We start from the raw sequence: 22,320 nt of genomic DNA, 5'->3' as shown, positions 1-22,320 counted from the left end.
GGTCCTACACTCATATTGAGATCCTACTTACAAAAACGAAAACCCAGTACCTGACAGTGCCAGATTCACTTGATATGAGATGAGTATTTTAGGGTCACCTAATGTGTCATTGAAAAGATGTCCAGTGCTTAACCTGGCAACCTTACTTCCAAGTGAAAATGTTGAAATTGAAAAAGTGGAAAACATTGAGCATGATTGTCTTGAAGTAACTGATTTATGCACAAAACCGAGACCTGACATTAGAGACACCCAATTGGAAGAAAATGAAAATACAGGAGTACTGAGAGCAGGATATGGTATATGCACAATTTCTGGTATACTGGAAGCGTCTTGGCTTCGACGGGTATACTCTGCACAAGTCACGGAACTGGTAGCCCTTGCTAGAGCAGGCCATGTTTCTGATCAGCTTAAAGTTACCATTTATACAGATAGCCAATATGAATTTGGAACAGCCCATGACTTTGGCAAGTTGTGGTTGTAGAGAGGTTTCATGACCTCTTCGGATTCACCAGTGAGAAATGGTGAGAGAATTATATAATTGTTGCAAGCTATCCAAATCCCTGAAAAGATTGCCATGGTGAAATGCAGCACACATCTGAAAACGTAAGATTTTATGTCAATGGGAAATGAACATGCAGATCAAGTCGCAAGGTTCTGCGCCTTGAACTGTATATCGTTCAAAGATAAGTGGGAATTGTTACCTGAAGAAGAAGAAACATGTCCAAGTTTTGCATTGCATGTAATAGATACATTGGAAGAATTGAGAACATTGCAGAATAATGTTGACAGGGAGGAAAAACAATCATGGAGCAAAATGAAATGTGTACAGCAACAGGATGAATTGTGGGTTTCAGAAGAGGGTCAATTGGTTTTACCGAACAGTTTGTTAACTCAAATGGCTTGGTTTTATCATGGTCAAGCACATGCTGAGAGGGATGCAATGATTCGCCTTTTTAAACACAATTGGTTCAGTCCAAGGTTTAGACAAGTTGTTGCAGCAGTTTGCCATTGTTGCATCTTTTTTCAACAAATGAACACAGGAAAAGGGACCCTGGTTATTTTGAGCCACATTGGAAGAGCAGGAGGTCCATTCAGCAGAATGCAAATGGATTTTATTGAGATGCCTGTGTTGGTGATTGTCTGCATCTTTAGTCATTGGATTGAAGCATACCCTACACGAAGAAATGACAGCCTCACAGTAGCTAAACTACTGCTTAGGGAACTGATACCACCTTTTGGGTTTCCGATCTCTTTAGAATCAGATAGTGGAAGTCACTTCAACAATGAAGTAGTCAAATTACTATGTGCAGCCCTAAACATTGAGCAGAAATTGCATTGTAGTTACCGCCCTGAAGCATCAGGACTAGTGGAACAGATGAATGGCACCTCGAAAACAAGAATGGCGAAAATGTATGCATCCATGAATCTGACCTGGCCTGATGAACTGCCTTTAGTTTTGATGACAATTAGAAACACACCCGAAAGTAAGAAAGGATTGTCACCACACAAGATCCTCATGGCAGAGCAATGAGGTTTCCAGCTGTTCATGCAAATGCTCTTAACAGATTATATGGTGTTTGACTACTGCAAAGGTATGGCTGATGTGGTTCGCTCTTTCTCTCAGCAGGTGGACGCCAACACCCTGCCACCGATCCAAGATCAAAGACACACCCTGCTGGTGACTGGGTGGTGGTCTGGAAACATGTAAGGAAGACGTGTTTGGAGCCTTGATGGAAAGGCCCTTTCCAGGTAGTTCTGATCATCACCACAGCTGTGAAGTGCGCTGGAGTTCCGAACTGGATACACGCCAGCCACACAAAAAAAGTGGCATGTCCTCTGGACATTGAAGAGGAGTTGCTGAGGGTACCAACAACAACCAGACAAGCTTGGAGCCGGAAGGAGAAGAAAGAGGAACTGAGACCGGATCTGAGCAAATTGAGAACGGTTCAGTCACTTCTGTGAGAGAGGAAGGATAAGGCCTCCAGGAGTGTGACAGTGAGCCAATCTCAATTCAGGCAACAGGAGAGTCTAGTCAGAGGAGGGCTCTCCCAGAAGTAGATGAAGCTGAGAGATAAAATAGACCAAACACCAGACCCCGAAGGGGAAGGAGTTGAGGCGGATCAAAGCCAATGTGGTCTAACTCCTCCTGAACCAGTTGCAGGTCCGTCAAGAGAAAATCCTGCAGAGCAAGAAGAAGTTTCAAGTTCAACACTGAAAAGAGCATTCACCAAGGGTACACTGAAAGGAGATAAGTGGCCGGAGTCACAAGAAAAGAGAAAGGAAGCAGTGGCTGTGACAATAATCAAGGAAGAAGTAGACACAACAAGGAGAGAAGACCTGAGTGAAGGAGAATCGAATAGAGATCGAAAGTTGAAAAGAAAGAGAATAGCAAGTCAAAGGTACGCAGGTCCTGAATGGCTGTACGCAACAAGTGAATGGCAGAGAGAATTTTTGGCTTTTTGTTTTGATTGAGACATTCCAGGGCAATATTTTGGCACCTGAAGGAAAGTAAGGAACTGAACTGCAGAGTCAAATTTGAGAAAAGTACAATGGAGAAAAAAAAATTGTTGAAAATAACTGGAAAATACTTTTTGAAACCTGATTTGACAAGATCACCTTATTTGACAAGCTGCTAAACCAATTTTTGAGAAAGGATCCTGGAAGTGAGATTAAAAGCAGTAAATAACTGCTGAAAGAAGATTGAAGATTTTTGTTTTTGATTTTTGCTGCATAGTTACTGAATTTTTCTCTTCTACTTTCTGATTATTTACAGATCATGAGGAACGTTAGCCAGTAGGGTAAAAAGAACAGGTGCTGTAAATACATGAGTATTGGTTTGGAAATTGTGTGTTTGATATTGCGCGTGATATTGATTGTGGGTATGACTGTTCTTGACAAGAGGAAAGCCAACCATACTTCAGCTTTAGAGACAACCACTGCACTAACAGCAATAGAGAAGTTTAGGTTAGATGAGAAGTATTTGCACGTAGAAAATGCACATGGAGAACTTTTTTCTAATGTCTTTTATCGCTTATTGAGTGAGTATGTTGAGACGATGAATGCGAGAAATTGTTATGTGTATGCGCAGATTCCTTCATCAGTCAAAGAAGGAATTACTTATCATAGTTTGCCCCTTACTTATGGGATACGTTGTAGTCTGTGACTAGCAAGATTCTATAACCAGGAGTACATCCAATATTTCTATTCAAACCATGGTGTAGTGTTCTCGTTTGTCCCCATAATTAGATACCTGAGTAGAGTAGCTAAGGACAATGACATAGTATTCGTGAGAGGTTTCTTTCAGCCTACATTAACTTTTGTCACAGCTTATGCCCACAGAAATAACCTGACATGCTTGTTCACACCGTTAGAAAAGAGCTTTTTAGATCACACAGATGACAGGAGAAAGGCATTAAAGGAGAAGTTAGAAAAGGGTTCAGAGAAAAGGACTTTAAGAAGTGATTATGCTTTTAGTGAAATAAAAACACAAGGGAAATTAGCTTTAGATGCGCAACACGTAGGAAAGCTTAGTGTACCTAGACCTAAATCCGGCACTGGCAATTGTTTTGTGGGAACGAGTGAATGTAGACATGTGTTTTTGTTTTAGAATAAATGGACATTTAAGTTGAATGGACAGGATCTAGCAATTCCTGGTATATATTGCATTTGTGGACCTAATGCTTATTACCGTCTTCCAAGAGGATGGTATAGCACATTCTATTTGGGGATAGTTTTCCCAAAGATATTCCAACTTGATGACTTGAAAAGATTTCTGAAAGTGACTGAATTACATCGCAATAGAGAAAGGAGAGAGTCTCCTTCTGGTAGAGTGGGAGATATATTTGGAGCAATGATTCCTTCAGTAGGAGTTGTTCTGAATTCGATAAAGATTCGAAAGTTGTCTAATATTGCGGAAGAGATGCTGATGAATTTTCCAGGAGCCATGATTCTAATAGACACAGAATTGGCTGCGGAAAGAGTTGTGACTCTTCAGAAATGCCTTGCGTTAGTTATTCTTTTAGCAAAAGATGGTGGAGTTTGTAAAATGCTTAATACGAAGCATTGCTGTTCGTACATTCCAGACAATAGTAAGGAAATTAGAAGCTTACTTACTAATCTGACTAATGAAAGTACTGATTTGAAAGAATTGAAGGAACCAGATGTTTGGGAGAAAGTTAGCAAAGGATTTGTTTCAGTGGGAAATTGGCTCAACAACATTGGGAATGGGATACTATTGAAAATGATACATGGGATATTGATTATTGTGATTTGCATAATTGGAGCATGGGGAATACGTAAATTGTGTAGGATGATGAAATTGAAGAAAATGAAAAATGATCAGAGGAGCGAAGAAATGAAAAGGGAACATTTGTTGAGGGAAAATTCATAGAAGGAAAGAAGATTAAGATGGATTGAAATGACAGATTTTTACGCTGAAAGCAAAGGAAAATTTGTGTTGGAAGATTTAGTGTGATGCCACATTTAGTCATCAGAGGAGGGATTGTTAATGCTGAATTTTACTAATGAATATTCATTTATTCTAAGTGTTGAATTTGCATAAAAAATAAATTAACGTAGAGAAAAAAACTGCACGCATTTGAAGGTGCGCCCAAACCTGAGTGGCCACCAATGTTCATGAAGTGTACTTATTAATAGCTTATTAATATGAAATGTTGAGCTTAAGTTTGACTAATGTAGTAATATGTCATATTAATGGTTAAGCATTAACTGTAGGCCTTAAGTTAGCAAGGTCTTGGGCCTAGTTGCACAACCTCATGTCAAGCAGCATTTCTTAATCAACATATAAAATGGCTGTTTAGAGAATTAAATTGTGATTTTCCACTGTGCTGACCAAGTGCTCGTAGCGGAAATCCTTTCTCATGAGAACTGCTTGCTAGAAGATGTTGTACTAACTAGAGAAACATTGTATAATGACGTATGTGTAACAGTGACCTTCCCAGGAGAAGACAATGGATGCACTGACTGGAGTATAAGCTGCAACACTATTGATACCTGACAAGCCAAATGATAGGAACGGAGAAGAGGAGCCAATCATCGACATGTGAACTATATGCTAGTAAAAGTGTAGATTTAGGGTTTTGTTTTCATTGGACTAGATGCAAACATGCGATTCTTTGACCAATAAGGACGTGGGAAGTAGTTTTAGGAGACCTAACTTAGCCGGACTGCATTGAGAGGCGATGCACCATTTTCCCCATTCTTCTTGAGAGTTTAGCTATTCTTTTCTGAATTGCATGAAGATACTTTGCTTTTTCGGAACTTTAATGCTTAATCCTGATGCCTTGTGACCAAACTGATGTCCTATTGACAAAGACTCTCACAGCTTCCTGAACTATACTGAGGCCAGGTCTAAGACGATGTTAATGATTTTATGTCTATTTGCTTTTGTTTCTAGGTACCAACTGCTGTTTTGATAGAGCCATAGTTAGATGTTTTCCAAATTTGTGTTGACTAAATTGTTTTGCATGAAGTCCAAACATGCTATTCTATTCTGGAGTTAGTTAGGGTTCTCACTGATGAGGTTTGCTACATGTAATAACAGTTGATGTACTTTCTTTGCTGAATTCTAAATGTATGTTATTACGTTTGCACAGTTATTCTTGCTATTCATTTGTACTGTAACCTTAGAATGTATAGTGGCTCAAGCTTTGATTAAATTGCAATCTTTTTGCCGCTTTGGGCAGCCAGTGTTGTTTCTATATGTTTATCATTTGATTTTGAGACTGAGTTAGGTGACATTAGCATTGTTCATATAGGGAAATAAACATTCTAACTTTTACAGAAAGGTGTGGTTAATCATGGCCGTGAGGTCATGGTGTGTGGAAATTACTGACTCCTATTGAATTTTGATGTCACTGATTGTTACTGCTATTGAATTGTATTGGTACAGGGTTGCATGGTAGAACTACTCGAAGCACAGTCAAAAGGTCCATCTGCCTATCTGCGTCTCCCTTGTAAGTTTACTTATTGAGGTCTGTGCGCTAACACAAGCAGCATTAAAAAAAATCAAGACAAATAGCACCATGTGATGCGCAAGAGCACACTCCCATTCAAGCTAATTTTGGTGCTGCTCAAATATTAAGGCCCATATTTATACTTTTTGACGCTAAACTGCGCTAACGCAGTTTAGCGTCAAAAAGTTTTGCGCCGTCTAACGCCATTCTGAAGCGCCATGCGGGCGCCGTATTTATGGAATGGCGTTAGACGGCGCAATCAGACCGGCGCTGCCTGGTTTGCGTGGGAAGAAACCACGTAGACCAGACAGCGCCGGCGTAGGGGGAAAATGGCGCATGGGCGTCTTAAAATGGGGCAAGTCAGGTTACGTCGAAAAAATCGTCTTAACCCGACTTGCGCCATTTTTTAACGACGCCCATCCCCCATCAACATGACTCCTATCATTGGAAAGATAGGAGTCATGCCCCCTTGCCCAATGGCCATGCCCAGGGGACTTCTGTCCCCTGGGCATGGTCATTGGGCATAGTGGCATGTAGGGGGGCACAAATCAGGCCCCCCTATGCCACCAAAATAAAATATAAAAAATAAAAAATAAAACTTACCTGAACTTACCTGAATGTCCCTGGGGTGGGTCCCTCCATCCTTGGGGGTCCTCCTGGGGTGGGCAAGGGTGGCAGGGGGGGTCCCTGGGGGCATGGGAGGGCACCTGTGGGCTCATTTTGAGCCCACAGGCCCCTTAACGCCTGCCCTGAGCAGGCGTTAAAAAGTGGCGCAAATGCGCCGTTTTTAGCCACGCCAACTCCCGGGCGTCTCTTTTGCCCGGGAGTATAAATACCACGTAAAGTCCTGGGAGTCATTTTTTAGACGGGAACGCCTCCCTTGCATATCATTAACGCAAGGAAGGGGTTCACGCTAAAAAATGACGCACATTCCGGGAACTTTGGCGCTATTCGCCTCTAACGCCATAGTATAAATATGGCGTTAGTTGGCGTTAGTTTTGCGTCGAAATTGCGTCAAAAAAAACGACGCAATTTCGGCGCAAACGGAGTATAAATATGGCCCTAAATCTACATAAGTTACAGCAAATCTACTCAAGAAGCAGGCCATTGATCACGAACGCCCACATCCGCCCATATTAGAAAATCACACTAGGAGACACTAAATCTCAATTGGGCTTGCCACATCCCATTTCTGGAGCCTTGCTGGAAAAATCATACTGCCATGGAGTGATTGGCAGAATATGGCCGTAATTTTGCGTTTCAAGAGTAATGAAGAGCTGCCAAATTCCACAGGTGGGATGAAACATCCTACCCACCCCTAATCACTAAAGAAGCAACAAAACACAATGCTATGACAATCAGCATTTGCAAATCTTCTTTAATCATAATTGAAAAGAGCATTTGCATATTAAGAATAGAATAAATATGAAGCCCTCCCTGCATCCTCCACTCCCATTAGTCTATAAACCATCAAATAAAAACAGTAAAAGAAAAGGTGAAAAAAGAGAAAAAAGGGAGGGCTGGTAGTTAGTCATGAGGAAAGGAGAGTAGGAAGTAGAAGGCATTAAGGCGGACCAAAGAAACTTCTCCACTGCAAACGCTTATCAAGAGGAGGAGTGCGGGATTCATACACTAAGTTATCTAGAAAGGTAGGTGAGCAGTGACAGATGTTCATCAAGCTTAAGTGGGTATGACAAACATGCATCATCTCAATTGATGATAGAATGAAGGGGTGGAAGAGGGTAAGCCAGTCCTGCTGGGAGAATGGCACAAGTGGGGAAAAATCTGGGTTCCATCTATCAAGATCCGTCAAAAAGTTGTAAGGCTCTGAGCCTCTGTAGTGTGAAGCATTGATGTTCTTGTTGGGACCTAAAACTTATAAGGGGTTGCCATTTGTTAATGAATTTCTTTTCAGAATAAACTGTCCTATTTGTTTTTTGCTTAGTGGCCAATATATCACACAACCTATGGAACCATTCTGCAACACAAATGGAAAGAGGAATAAGCCTCAGATGATTGTTTTTAGGCAGGAAGGTATTCCTTCCTGCACAAGAGAATCCTGCCTGTAATGCAGACGCCCTTGCAACATGGTGCTAGAGAGCAGTTTGTGCCCAGTGCAGGCAGAGAGCAGGAATGTGCCATATCTTGATAGATATGACATTTTCCTGCCCTCTCCCTTTCAAGCGATGCAGCGCAGCAAGGTGTCTTCTTGCGCTGAGTTGCATGAAATGATGACAAATAATATGGCCTAGATTAAATAGTAGATGGTTTAGTACACATCCCTGGCAGACCCCATATGGTATTAGGAAGCTGTCACTGCACTCTCCTGATGACCCATGTGTACTCAGGCAGTTGTTATTGTATGAAGTTCCTTTACAACCATTAATGATGATTTAGAGAAACCCATCCATGTACCAGCAAGCCACAGATTGGAATTCGGTATGCTCATCAGGTCGAAAAACGACTTCAAATCTAGGAATGGCATCTACAGTGGAGATTTTTATGTGCATGTACTTTATTATAAAAAATCATGTGTAAGGGCATTGCCTGGTCAGGTCCAATTCCTTTCCTAACTCCGGCGTGCACTTCAATAAATATGGATGCAGACTAAATACAACCCAGGAGTTGATTCAGCAATACTCAACCAAATATTTTGCCAGCTGCACCAATAAGTGAAACTGTAGTTTTTCCCTATGTTGGCAAAAGTATTTCTTTGGTAACAGAGCAATGGCATGCTATTAAGGCAAGTGTAAGCTTCCAATGTGTATCCCACAGAGTTTGCCACTTACCACCAAAATATAATTGCTTCTAGCTCTGGTGAAAATGGTAGAAACATATAGGCCCTCATTCCAACCCTGGCGGTTGGTGTTAAAGTGGCAGTAATACCGCCAACAGGCCGGCGGTAACAAAAATAGAATCATGACCACGGCGGAAACCGCCAACACATACAGCCACTAACACTCCGACCGCCATGGCGGTAGCAACAAACACTGCGGCGGTAACCACCAACAGCCAGGCGGAAGACATTGTACCGCCCACTCTATTACAACCCGCCCATCTGCCAGCTTTTCCGGGGCGGTACCAATGCCATCAAAAGCATGGCGGAAACAGTATACAGAAGGGAAACCACTCACCTCTTAGCACTCAAGGAAGAACCACAACGCCATGGAGCCCGAGCTGCAGGTCCTCCCCATGCTGGTGTATCTGCTCATATACCAGGAGCACCAACGCCGGCGATGACAACCGCAGTGAGTACTGCACCTAGCACACAAGGGAGGGGGGAAGGAAAAAGAGAGTGACACACACACGCAAAACGCAACACCCCCACCCCCACCCCCAACACCATACACACAAACACATGCAACAACATTACATATACACCCCGTAACCCTCTGGTATAATGCAAGGACAAAAGGAATGGAGTCAAATGAGTGTAGTATTAGAAATACTTAGAAATACGTACATAAATAAATGAACAGTATGTACGATATATACAATATATACAAAATGAGGGACAATGTCCACACCAAAATAGTCCGTGGCCAACTGGGTCATAACACATAGGCCAAGCCCACACTTGACTCCTGCCTCAAAAGAACACTGCAGGGGCATCAGGTCGAAAACACACAGGCACCTCAGGGGGATCGGAAAGGGGGGGCACCTCAGCTGGGCGATGGACAACGCCACTGCTCCTGGAGGGGGCTACATGCCCTCTGCGATGTGCTGGGGAGTGCAAAACGACAGTCTCTCAAGTGGGTGGTTTGCCCACTGCTTGGTCCTGGGGAGTGCAAGGCCACAGTCTCTCAAGTGGGTGGCTTGCCCACTGCTTGGTCCTGGGGAGTGCAAGGCCACAATCTCTCAAGTGGGTGGTTTGCCCAGTGCTTGGACCTGGGGAGTGCAAAGCCACAGTCTCTCAAGTGGGTGGCTTGCCCGCTGCTTGGTCCTGTGGAGTGCAAGGCCACAGTCTCTCAAGTGGGTGGCTCCTACACAGGGCGGCCTTGTGCCCAGTGTGCTTCATCCTGCCAAGGATAGGGTGAGTGGATGCCTTCTTCCACTGGTTCTGGAGGGGGCATTGTGACCAGTGTGCTTCATCCAGCCAAGGATAGGGTGAGTGGATGCCTTCTTCCACTGGTTCTGGATGGGGCCTTGTGCCCAGTGTGCTTCATCCGGCCAAGGATAGGGTGAGTGGATGCCTTCTTCCACTGGTTCTGGAGGGGGCCTTGTGCCCAGTGATGCAGCACTTGGGGGGTGCCAGGTCAGAGTCCCTCACCTGGGTGTCAGAGCCACAAGATTTGCAGTGGCCAGGATGCATGATACTCCATGGAGGCAGGACTACAGTCCATCTGCCGGCGGCTACGGCTGCACAGTGGTGGTAGTGCCAGTGATGGTGGGGGTGCTGCCAGTGGTGGGGGGAGGCTCCAGCCCTTCCCCTGCAACCTCAGACGGCTGCCCACTGGGGCTGCTGCTGCTGGCAGTGGTGCTACTTTCAGCGGTGCAGGTGGTGGCGCTTGCGGCGGAGCAGGTGGCAGTGCCGGCAGTTGTGCTTGTAGCCACCAGACCTTCACCTGCAGGCTCGGACGGCCGAAGGGCCTTGGCTTGTGTTCTGTGCCCCTTCCTGCCTTTGGCAGATGGTGGTGTCATCTTGGGTCTGCCAGCTGGAGCTTTGACGTGGCCTTGCTGGGTGGTTGTGGCTCCTTCTTCTTGCTGGATGCTGTCCCTTTCTTGACCTTGCCAGGTGGCGGAATCAGCTTGGCCTTGGCAGGGGTTGGTGGCACACTGGCTGGCCTGACAGGTGTCCCCTTAGAGCCTCTGACAGCTGCAGAAACCACAGCGGACGTGGACTTGGTGGCTGAGGTGCTGGGCTGGGTTCTGGCCACCCTGGCCCGAGGTGAAGGACGGGGGGAAGGGGTAGGGAACAGGTCAGTGGTGGCTGGGAAAAGCTTCTTAGGGACATTGGGGTGGGAAGAGGGTGAAGGTTTGGGAGTGGAGGAAGAGGGAGTGGTTGTAGGAGGTGTCAGTCTGCTGTGTTTGGGTGCAGGTGCATGAGCTGAATGCTGTTGTGAGGTGGATGGGTGTTGGGTGTGTGTGTGCTTGCATTTGTGTACTTTGGGAGGAGCGGTCACAGACACAGTGGGAGAGGACACTGGGGACGTGTGCATGGATGTGGGTGTGGTGACTGCCAGTGAGGGGTGTGTAGTGATAGGCGTGCTTGTGATGGAGGTAGTGGATGAGGATGTAGTGCATGCATGTGTGAGTGGAGACGCTACTGGAAGGGAGGTGGACAAAGAAGAGGAGGGGGACACAATAGTGTCTGAATGAGGATGGTGCTTTTGTGAGTGCCTGTGAGATGAAGTGTGGTGCTTGTGTCTGCCTGAGCCACTTCTGTGTGTTGATTTGGGTGAATGCTGGTCTGCAGGTGTGCTTGGGATAGGCTGGGGTTGAGGGGATTGGGACTGGGTAGAGGAAGTTGGAGGGGGGAGGCTGGAGACAGGGACAATGGCTGCCATCAGTGTGGAGGCCAGAGCCTGAAATGCTCTCTGTTGGGCCGCCAAGCCAGAGTGAATGCCCTCCAGGTATGCATTTGTTTGTTGCAAATGCCTCTCAACACCCTAGATGGCATCAGTGTGGTTGACTTCCCAACAGCGAGAGATCTCAGGAGGTCAATAGCCTCCTCACTGAGGGCAGCAGGGCTGAGTGGGGCAGGGCCTGAGGTGCCTGGGGCTAATGAGATGCCCACCCTCCTGGGTGAGCGGGTATGGGAAACACGCTGAGGGGCTGCTGGGAGGGCGGTGCTGGTACAGGGGTGGTGGCTGTACCTGTTGTTGGGGTGGGCACCGAGGTGTCCGCCACCGCCAGGGAGCTTCCATCGGAGGAGGAGTTGCTGTCTGTAGTGTCCCCTCCTGTCTCCGTTGCGGTGCTCCCCTCACCCTCCGTCCCACTGGTGCCCTCACCGTTGGTGGATTCGGCCTCCTGGGCCCATGTGGGATGCAGCTCCCTCCGTCACTGCTGCCTCTGCTCCTCCGCCAGATGATGCTAATGCACACAAGGACAGGGTGACAAAACAAAAGGGGGGGAGACAGAGGATACACTTGGTCAATGCCAGCAACACCACTACCGTTGGCGTATACAACACACAGGGAGCAGCCCTATGCACTAAGCCATGCACTACCAGTTACACAGCTAGTCACCAGCCAATGGGGTACAATGCCTAACACCATTAGCTGCACACCTGAAACCCACAGGACCCTGCCCAGTAGTAGATGGCCACTAACACTTTTGGGGTTGGAGTGCTTCAGAGCCTGCCCAACAAGGGACCTACCCTGACATGTTCGCACCTGGCCTAGGGGCACCCACAGCCCACATCCCCCACCCAGGTAAAACCTTAGTGCGCGGAAAGTCATGATTCTGAATCTGTCTTCACCCCCTTGTGGCTGCTGTGATGTCATCAAGCACCCATCCAACTCCGGATAGGCCGCCGCCAGGATGCGGAGCATCACGGGGCTCAGGGTACGATGGGCACCCTGTCCTCGTTGGGAGGCTAGCCCCAGCTGGGCCTCCGCAGTCTTCCTTGCCCAGCGGCGATGGCCCTCCCACCATTTGCGGCAGTGGGTGCTCCGCCTGTCAAAGACCCCCAGGGTCTGCACCTCCTTGGCGATGGCATGCCAAATACCCTATTTCTGATGGGCAGTGACCTGCAGGAAAAAGACAGTAGAAAAAGGATTAGTCATACCGTCAGGGCTGTCATACTCATGGCCCACCATATCCCTCCCATCCCCTTATGCGCATACATTGACCACCATACATGCAGCACTCTGCCCAGGACCTCTCAGCCCCCCCCACTACATGAGGCTGACACACAAAGTACTCCATACATTCATGGTCCACACATAATGCTCACAATGTACTCACTTGTTTGTCTGGAGGACCATAGATTAAAGTGTACTGGGGTAGGACCCCATCCACCAGTCTCTCTAACTCCTCCGAAGTGAAGGCAGGGGCACCTTTCCCCAGACACTTGAGCCATTGTCTCTTCCAGACACAGGTCACAGCAGCACTTGCAGTGTAGGTCCTCTCCTGTTGAAGGTTAGGTAGCAAGTGAGTGAACAGATAGAAAATAGCAGTCATGTCCATGGCAGTGTGTACCGTCACCACCGGCGTACATCGCCATTGGCTTCTGGAACCCATAGGGCCCGATGTTAACCAATGCGAAGTTCCACGGCGGTCATTCACTGCCGACCGCTATGGTGAACAATGCCAGAGGAATTACCTAATTTCCACTGGTCTCTCCACAGAGGTCAGGCCGCTGCCATTTCAGGGGGGCACAGGGCATGGCACCTAAATGCGTCACAGCAGATATTGGCACATCAACTGACTTTCGAATTCACATACTGTTTCTGTAAAGGAAGAGATGTATCATTATTTCAATAGATGTGTGAATATGACCCTCTGCTCACCGTTTATCCCCCTAGACTTCAGCCACTGAGAATGAATATGAGATGGAGACATCCTCCCGTCCACAGACCCCTGGTGACCTTGCGACAATGGAGGACAGACACATTATCCTAACCTACAGACTTGATAGGGCCACAATCCAAGAACTGTGTGCTCAATTAGAGCCAGACCTGATTTCAGCTATCCGCCAGCCCACAGGTATCCCCCTTCTTGTGCAGGTCCTGTCAGTGCTCCATTTCCTGGCAAGTGGTTAATTCCAAGCGACAGTGGCCATGGCATCGGGAATGTCACAGCCTATGTTCTCAAACATGTTGACCAGAGTGTTGTCTGCCCTGCTGAAACACATGCGCAGCTACATCGCATTCCCCCAGGTGGAGGATTTGGCTACAGTGAAAGCTGACTTCTATGCCCTGGGATGTATCCCCAACATCATTGGTGCCATTGATGGTACAGATGTAGCATTTGTCCGCCCCCGGAGGAATGAACAAGTGTTCAGGAATAGAAAAAGCTTTCACTCTCTGAATGTGCAGATTATGGGGGTGATTCTAACATTGGCGGGCGGCGGAGGCCGCCCGCCAATGTTCCCCCGTCAAAATATCGCTCCGCGGTCACAAGACCGCTGAGGGTATTTTGAGATTTGCCCTGGGCTGGCGGGCGGCCGCCAAAAGGCCGCCCGCCAGCCCAGGGCAAATCTACCTTCCCACGAGGACGCCGGCTCCGAATGGAGCCGGCGTAGTGGGAAGGTGCGACGGGTGCAGTTGCACCCGTCGCATATTTCAGTGTCTGCTTTGCAGACACTGAAATACTTTGTGGGGCCCTCTTACGGGGGCCCCTGCAGTGCCCATGCCATTGGCATGGGCACTGCAGGGGCCCCCAGGGGCCCCGCAGCATCCCCTACCGCCATCCTGTTCCTGGAGGGAGACCCGCCAGGAACAGGATGGCGGTAGGGGGTGTCAGAATCCCCATGGCGGCGGAGCGCGCTCCGCCGCCATGGAGGATTCTGTAGGGCAGTGGTAAACCGGCGGGAGGCCGCCGGTTTACCCTTTCTGGCCGCGGTTGAACCGCCGCGGTCAGAATGCCCTTGGGAGCACCGCCAGCCTGTTGGCGGTGCTCCCGTGGTCGGTGACCCTGGCGGTCACCGGCCGCCAGGGTCAGAATGACCCCCTATGTGTTTGGCGGACCAGTACATCTCCCATGAGAATGCCAGGTATCCTGGTTCTGTGCATTATGCCTTTATCTTGAGGAATAGCAGCATTCCAAATGTGATGTATGAACTCCAGAGGCACAGGGTATGGCTAATGGGTGAGCCCATGGTCCCCACCCAGTTGATGTAGGTATATGGGTGTGGGGTTGTCCCTAAGGGTGAGTGTATGTCTAACAGGTATCCCTCAAATATTTGCAGGTGACTCTGGTTAACCCAACCTCTCATGGCTCTGACCCCAGTGAGGAATGCCAGGACAAGGGCAGAGGAACGTTACAATGAGGCACATGGGCGAACAAGGAGAATAATTGAAAGAACCTTTGGCCTCCTGAAGGCCAGGTTCTGGTACCTCCATCTGACAGGTGGATCCCTGTACTACTCACCCAAGAAGGTGTGCCAGATCATTGTTGCATGTTGCACAACCTGGCCTTGCGACGCCAGGTTCCTTTTCTGCAGGAAGATGAGCATGGAGATGGTCTTGTGGCAGATGTGGACAGTGAGGAAGAGGAGGTAGAGGAAGAAGATGTGGATAACAGAAGCCCACTCCTACAACAGTACTTCCAGTGACATACAGGTAGGACACTGTAACTTCACTTTCCATTGCAGTTTTGTGTTAGTCCTTGGACATGGCAGCACGATTTCCCTATGTCTACGGCCACTTACTGTACCCTATGGCATCTCTATTTTCAGATCTCTGTGGCCCACTCTGGCTCCTGGTGTGTTTAGTGCTGCCCACTACAGGTCATACCAATGCATATATAAATGTACATATGATTTGAAATGTTTACAGCTTGTTGAACTAATACATATTTCAATCAATTGACAGACTCCATAGTTGTATTTGTTCCATGAGTGTTTATTTAAGTGCTAAGAGGTAGAGGGGGATGGACAATGGGCTGGGGTGATGGTGGAGGTATTTCCAGATAGAGTCCAGTCTCTTTGTATCACAGGTGCATTGTCCAAGGGGGTATAGGAAGGGAAGCAATGGCAGTTCAAGGTCGACAGGGAGACATAGTGGGACACAAGGGTGACATTCAGGAGAGTCCTATTTCCTGGTGGGGGTCTTGGCAATGTTCTCTGGCTTCTGCCTGGATCGGGTTGACTGCGGGGTGGTTCTCCTTCTGCAGGGGGTGGGGTTCTGGTGGCCAATTGGTCCTGTGGCGGGGCCTACCGTCCACTAGTGCCGGCGGAGGTGGAGGACTGTTCTTCGGTTTGGCTAGTGTCAGGGGCCCGTTGGTGTGCCACTGCATCCCTCATGGTGTTGGCCATGTCAGCCAGCACCCCTGCAATGCTGACCAGGATGGTGTGGATGTGTTTGAGGTCCTCCTTGATCCCCAGGTACTGTTCCTCCTACAGCCGCTGGGTCTCCTGCAACTTGGCCAGTATCTGGCCCAAGGTCTCCTGGGAATGGTGGTATGCTCCCGGGATCCCTGCAAGTGTCTCGTGGAGAGTGGGTTCCCTGGGCCTGTCCTCCCCCTGTCGCAGAGCAGTCCTCCCAGCTTCCCTGTTGTCCTGTCCCTCTGTCCCCTGAACCGTGTGCCCACTGTCACTGACCCCAGGTCTCTGATTGTCTTGGGTTTGTGGGGTTGCCTGGGCTGCCTGTAGTGGTGGACAACCTGCTGATTGACGTGTCCTGGGGACAGAGGTATGGGCCCGCTGGGTGGGTGTTGTGGTCATGTTTCCTGAGGGGGGTGGCTCTGTGGTAGGTTGGAACTGTGGCAGGGTAACCGACTGCCCAGAGGTTCCTGATGGGCCTGGTTGGTCATTGTGATACAGGCGTTCAGAGCTGCTGTCATCACTGTGGGCCTCTTCTCGGGTGGGACTGGATGTTGGCGGCACCTCCTCTCCGGTGACGTTGAGAGGGGGTCCTGTGGGGATGTAAATGCAGTGTTATTGTACCTGCATTTGCCATCTTGTGCAAGGGTGTGTTTCCCTGTATGGTCGTGATTGCCCTGTCAGCACTGCCTTGTGTGAGTGGTGATTTTGTGGGCTAGGTGATTCTCTCTAATGTGCATGCTTTTGTGATGGGTGTCCATGCAGGTCTGTCATGGGTGTCCATGCATTGGTGTGGCATGCAAGGCTTGGTTTTAGGATGGGTGGGTTGTTATAGTGGAGTATATGTGAGGTGGTAGAGTGATGGTGGTGAGGGTATGGGTAGGAGTTTGTGATGGCATGCAGGTAGGGCGAGGGATATAATAGTAAAGATTTGACTTACCAGAGTCCAGTCCTCCTGCTACTCCTGCGAGGCCCTCAAGATGCATGATTGCCAAGACTTGCTCCTCCCATGTTGTTAGTTGTGGGGGAGGAGGTGGGGGTCCACAGCCAGTCCTCTATACAGCTAGCTGGTGTCTTGCTACCACGGAACGCACCTTTCCCAGTAGGTTATTCCACCTCTTCCTGATGTCATCCCTTGTTCTGGGGTGCTGTCCCAGGGCGTTGACCCTGTCCACGACTCTCCACCATAGCTCCATCTTCCTTGCAATGAATGTCTGCTGCACCTGTGATCCGAATAGCTGTGGCTCTACCCGGATGATTTCCTCCACCATGACCCTTAGCTCCTCCTTAGAAAACCTGGGGTGTCTTTGGGGTGCCATGGATGTGGTGTGAGTGGTATGTGTGAGGGTGTGTGGGGTGCTATGTTGGGGTGTGTGCTATGAGGTGAGTGGATGGTGTATGGGTGATGGTGTTCTTTGCTCAGATTGAGTGGGTGCCCCTGGCTTGTCTCTCTCTCTCAGTTAGCAACCTTTCCTTTTTTTCGTTGAAAGGGTGGTGGGTAATGTAGGTGTGTGTTTTATAGTGGTGTTGGTGTGTGGGTGTGTGGGTGTGGTGTGTGTATGTGTGTCAGGTGTGTGTAGTTTGAATTGTCCAATGTGGTCTAGTTTTGTTAGTGTGTGTGTATTTTGAGCGTGGTGGTGTGTACCGCCTATGGTTTACCGCGGTTGAAAGACCGCCACGGTGATTCATGGGTCCTGATACTGTGGGCATATTTCTGTTGGCGTAACGGTGTGGGTTTGGTACCGCCAATTTATCACTGACCTTTGGTCTGGAAGACTTGTGTATGTGTCTGTATAGTGGCAGATTTCTCTGTGTGGGTCATAATACCCGTAACGGTATACCGCCGCAGTCAAGGTATCTTGGCGGCAGTCAGCACAGCGGTAGACAGCATTTACCACCAAGATTGTAATGAGGGCCATAATTCGAAAAATGATCTCACTATCTAGCAACCAATAATATTTTTCATACTTCCCAGTTCTGTTTCCATGCTGGTCACAGCACAGAATTAATTCTTCTTGCAGTTTCCAACCATCTCAAATTGATGTTGGACATCGGAGGTACCGTTGCCATCCTACTCCTTTATTGTCAGCAGCCTTTGACACCATCTCACATTCAATCTTAATCCACAGAATACAATAGGTTGGCATCAAAGACCCAGCAATTTCTTGGATTTGCAACTTCCTGGCAAATAGAACTCACGCTATTAGGCTCCCCACTTCTGTTCTAAAGGAGTGCACTAGTTCATGGAGTACATCAGGGGTCATTGCTCTTTAATATGTATATGATTCCTCTTGCAACATGGATCCATAGTTTTGGCCTCGAAGTGCTGTCATATGAGGATGACACACAAATCATTTTATCTCTGACCGATGAGAATACCTCCATCCAAGACAGATTGAAGCAGTGTCTTCTCCCAGTTACTATCTGGGTGAATAACTGCTTAAAAGCTTATCTTTGAGAAGACAGAGATATTGGTCTTTGAAACAAATAGGCCATCCATTATCTCCTCTATCAATAATGGGTAAGCCTGCTATTGTCTTCCATGTTCCACTTAATTATTCACCAGCGGTCTGATGGAGAAAATTCTGGATAATGACCAACTGGATTCGTGTTTCATGGAACCCGGCAATGCTAGTTTCAGCATAAGATTAGACAATAGTTGCCACTCTGAGGGTGCTCCACAAGCTGACTAGAATGTCAATAATGAAAGGCAGCAGTGGGACATCAAAATACATTGTTGGGTGAAGGATGTCAAACTTGGGCTTCTTCATGTACCAAACAAATAGCATGTGCTTCAGGACTGCAGCATGAACAGAATTCAAAAGCAGTCTCTGCATAGGCTGTCATTCGAGGTTCACAATCCAAGATGAAGTAAAGTATGTTCCTATAATGTCAGTTGTTTTTAGAATTATATGTAAAGAAGCATTTCCAAGTGAAGGATGATTCCCAATGCATTATTTTCCTTATTCTGTCATGTACTTCACTGAGCTACTACTATTTTTGTCCCTGAATTTTAAATCCAACAGTCGGAACTTCTATGATATACTCCTAGATATTTCTGCTTGGCTCTTTTTCTGCCTTCTGAGTCAACAGCTACAAGACTGCCAAGGAAGTTTTTTTACTCCTTGTGAGCTGTTTTCCTATTTTTTTGCTCTTAAGTAGGAACCTCTTCTGGGGACTCTCATATGTACTACCGTGTGGAGGGTGACACCGTTGCTACTATGAGAAGTGTCCCTTTCCTTGGACAATCAAGAAGGAAACTCACAAGACCTTCCAAGCTTTCGGTCCTTGACAACTATATCATGTTGCTCCTGTCTCTGCGATCTACAGAAGGATCCTTAAAGTGGCATTATACTTGAGGCCCCAATCTCTTATAAGCACTAACACAGTGCCTGCAAGATGATCATGGATGTGGATGGGAGACAGAAGGTACATCAAAGTTTTTTTCACGTGTTTATTTTTCTAGACTTCCAGGAATGGGAAACAGTATATTTTGAGGTAGTTAGTATTCACAGTGCAGGTTCCTCTGTGTGTGCTTTGCCTTTGAATGTCTTGCTGCAAAATGTGGGTTCTTCTGTGAGGAAAGTTCACAGAAACACGATTATTTTTAAAATTTGTCACGTTCTTCACAAATTGTATTTTTTTCTGGTTACTGCTTTTTGAGCCATGATTAGTGTTCAGAAACGTAAATGAGCAATTGGTTGTGAGACTGAAATGCTTCCAGATTGGTAAACAAGCAAGTATCCCTGCGATGAGTGCCCAACTGCATGCAAAACTGGAATTCTGACATTTTGCACGGCCATAGAGTAATGATGATAATCTAGTGGAGGCACAGAGCCCTAAGACTGTCCCTGAAAATGTGAGGGCCAGAACCTTTTCTGTGACCTGGAGGAGCTCATCAAATACGCCCTCACAGTGATCACAGAACAACTGTCCATACCCTGAGTGAGACACAAAGTGGTAGTGGCAGTAAAACCATGTTTGCGGCTGTTTGGTGCGACAAACCCTTTATCTCTGTGTCCAAAATAGTGTGTTCTAATGTTATCTGTGTCAAAAAGAATGTGTTCCTCTGGCATCTTGCAAGTGTTTGCAACATGTATAATAATAGGGCTTTATATGTGTTATGAGTTTGAGTGATAGGGCCAGTGAAATGTATTTTGAATGTCCCTTGTTTAGCATTGATGATTTAAAAAAAAATAATGAGTAGAATGCTTGAATTAATCTCAGCCACTGGTAATTACATGGGACCACATCCCACTCCTTCTTTTTTTCTCCACCATACTACCTCAGGCAGGACCCCATCATATGCTAATTAGTCTTGGTCCTGCTTCAATAGGCTCAATCCATTCCAAGCTGCCAGCTTCTGACCATTCCAAACCAGAACTCAAGGAAGCCCAGGTTGGTTTCAGCCTATTTCTGCCTTCTCAGTAGGTCTAGTTTGATTCCAGATGCACATTCAGCATGGGACATACATCTGGACAAACCTGTCACACTTAGGACATCAATTTGCTATAGGATCTAAGCTATACCTCACTAGCAAGGCCTAATAAGACTGAAATCGGTCTAGGGTTGCTTGTGTTTCCTTCTGGAATAGGCCTTGCTTGTCAATTTGGGGTTGCCTGATCCGGTGAGGAGGAGGGGCAGTACTGATTTGCAAAAGAGCAGCCTCTATTTAGAGTGCATAGTGCATAAAAAACAATGGGTTGGGATGCTACAGAGAACAATTTTTGTCAATGGTTTAGACCATGGGTACTCACAAACTTTTTCTCGGGGGCCAAAATTGCAACATGGTTTGCGGCCGAGGGCCGCACTGAAGTGACAGCGGGGGTGGGGGGGCGGGGCTTATAGGGGCAGACGTGGAGACGTCATGGAAACGCTATAAGATAATGGCCGCCGTACTTAAACATAGAGGAGGGCCGCGGGAGAATGCGCAAAGAAGCCACTATTGCGCATGCTCCTGCGGCCCTCTTCTATGTTTATGTATGGCGGCCATTATCATATGGCGTTTGTCCGACGTGTCCGCGGGCCGCCAAGGTAGGTCCGTGGGGCCGCTGGCGGCACGCGGGCCGTACTTTGCGTACCACGGGTTTAGACTATTTGCATGTATTCCTCCAATCACTTGTGTGTTTGATGTACCTGGTTTAGCATAACACAAGTAAGTGTATGAGAACAGCTTTCCCAGACAGTGAAATGCATTGTATTGCCTACATTATTGTGGCAGGTGGGTGCAGACCCAGACAATGAACTGAGGAAGGATGGAAAGGGCTACCCTTAGAAATTGTGTAAGGATCTTTTAACATTAGATTTTCCTGAGCACTGCTATTTGATGGATGGTAGGATAGATGTGATGAGTCAGCAGATTCTGTTGTTAAATGTGTGAAAGGTTTTAGGCAAGCTCTGCCCATTTGTCTATCACTGATTGCTACTTCTGAAGGCTGTGCCCATATGTTTGATATTCCTGCTTAGAGCAAGGATCTTCATTATCTGCTTAGAGAGCCATCACTTTGTACAAACTTGCAGAAAATGATACTCACATTTGTTTCAGTACTTAAGACAATGGATCCACATTCCCCTTTCTGCAAAAAAAAGAGTAAAGAAGTGTGACATAAACCACCCTACTTTGATACAGTTTATAGGTTTTCTTGACAAAGGAAAGGAGTGTGTCACAGAGTTGCTGTGAGTCCATGCCTGGGGTCTGCATGACATCCAGACTTCCAGGAGGGGGAGGGATAGCACCTGAATACTGCAGCTTGTTGTAAATATTGAGGGTCTGACATGAGTGCCTAGAAGCCTGCCGGCCTGCTTGCTGAAAGAGGGAAGCAGACTGCCCTAAATGAGGAAAGCCCCATCTGCGTCTGGCATGAGGAAGCACTCAGCGGATGCTGAATACCAAGGAGGGCAAAGCTAAAAGTAATCTGTGTTGAGAGGGCATCTCCAGGTCTCCCAAATTGGCTTTCATCATGTTTTGCCATTAGAGATTTTAATTTAAAGAAATTCTCTTGCACCTTTAATTAAAGAAGTATACTAAGGGAATTTTTACATAGATCCTGATTATTACTACCCGGTATTCAGTGGGTTTCCAGCTTTTCCTGTGTTTATGCCATGGCATGATTTTTATGTGCAAAGTGGAAATAGTTTGTCATGAGAGTGAGAACATGCATCAAATTATACAGTATAACTCAGTAAGCCACACACTAAGGGGGTCATTCTGACCCTGGCGGTAATTACCGCCATGGCGGAGGTCGGCGGTAGCACCGCCAACAGGCTGGCGGTGCACCGCTGGGCATTCTGACCGCGGCGGTTCAGCCGCGGCCAGAAACGGAAAGTCGGCGGTGTCCCGCCGACTTTCCGCTGCCCTTGAGAATCCTCCATGGCGGCGGAGCGCGCTCCGCCGCCATGGGGATTCTGACACCCCCT

The sequence above is a fragment of the Pleurodeles waltl genome, chromosome 4_2, assembly GCF_031143425.1.
Source record: "Pleurodeles waltl isolate 20211129_DDA chromosome 4_2, aPleWal1.hap1.20221129, whole genome shotgun sequence".
Classification (NCBI taxonomy): domain Eukaryota; kingdom Metazoa; phylum Chordata; class Amphibia; order Caudata; family Salamandridae; genus Pleurodeles; species Pleurodeles waltl.
This window is presented reverse-complemented; position numbering follows the sequence as displayed.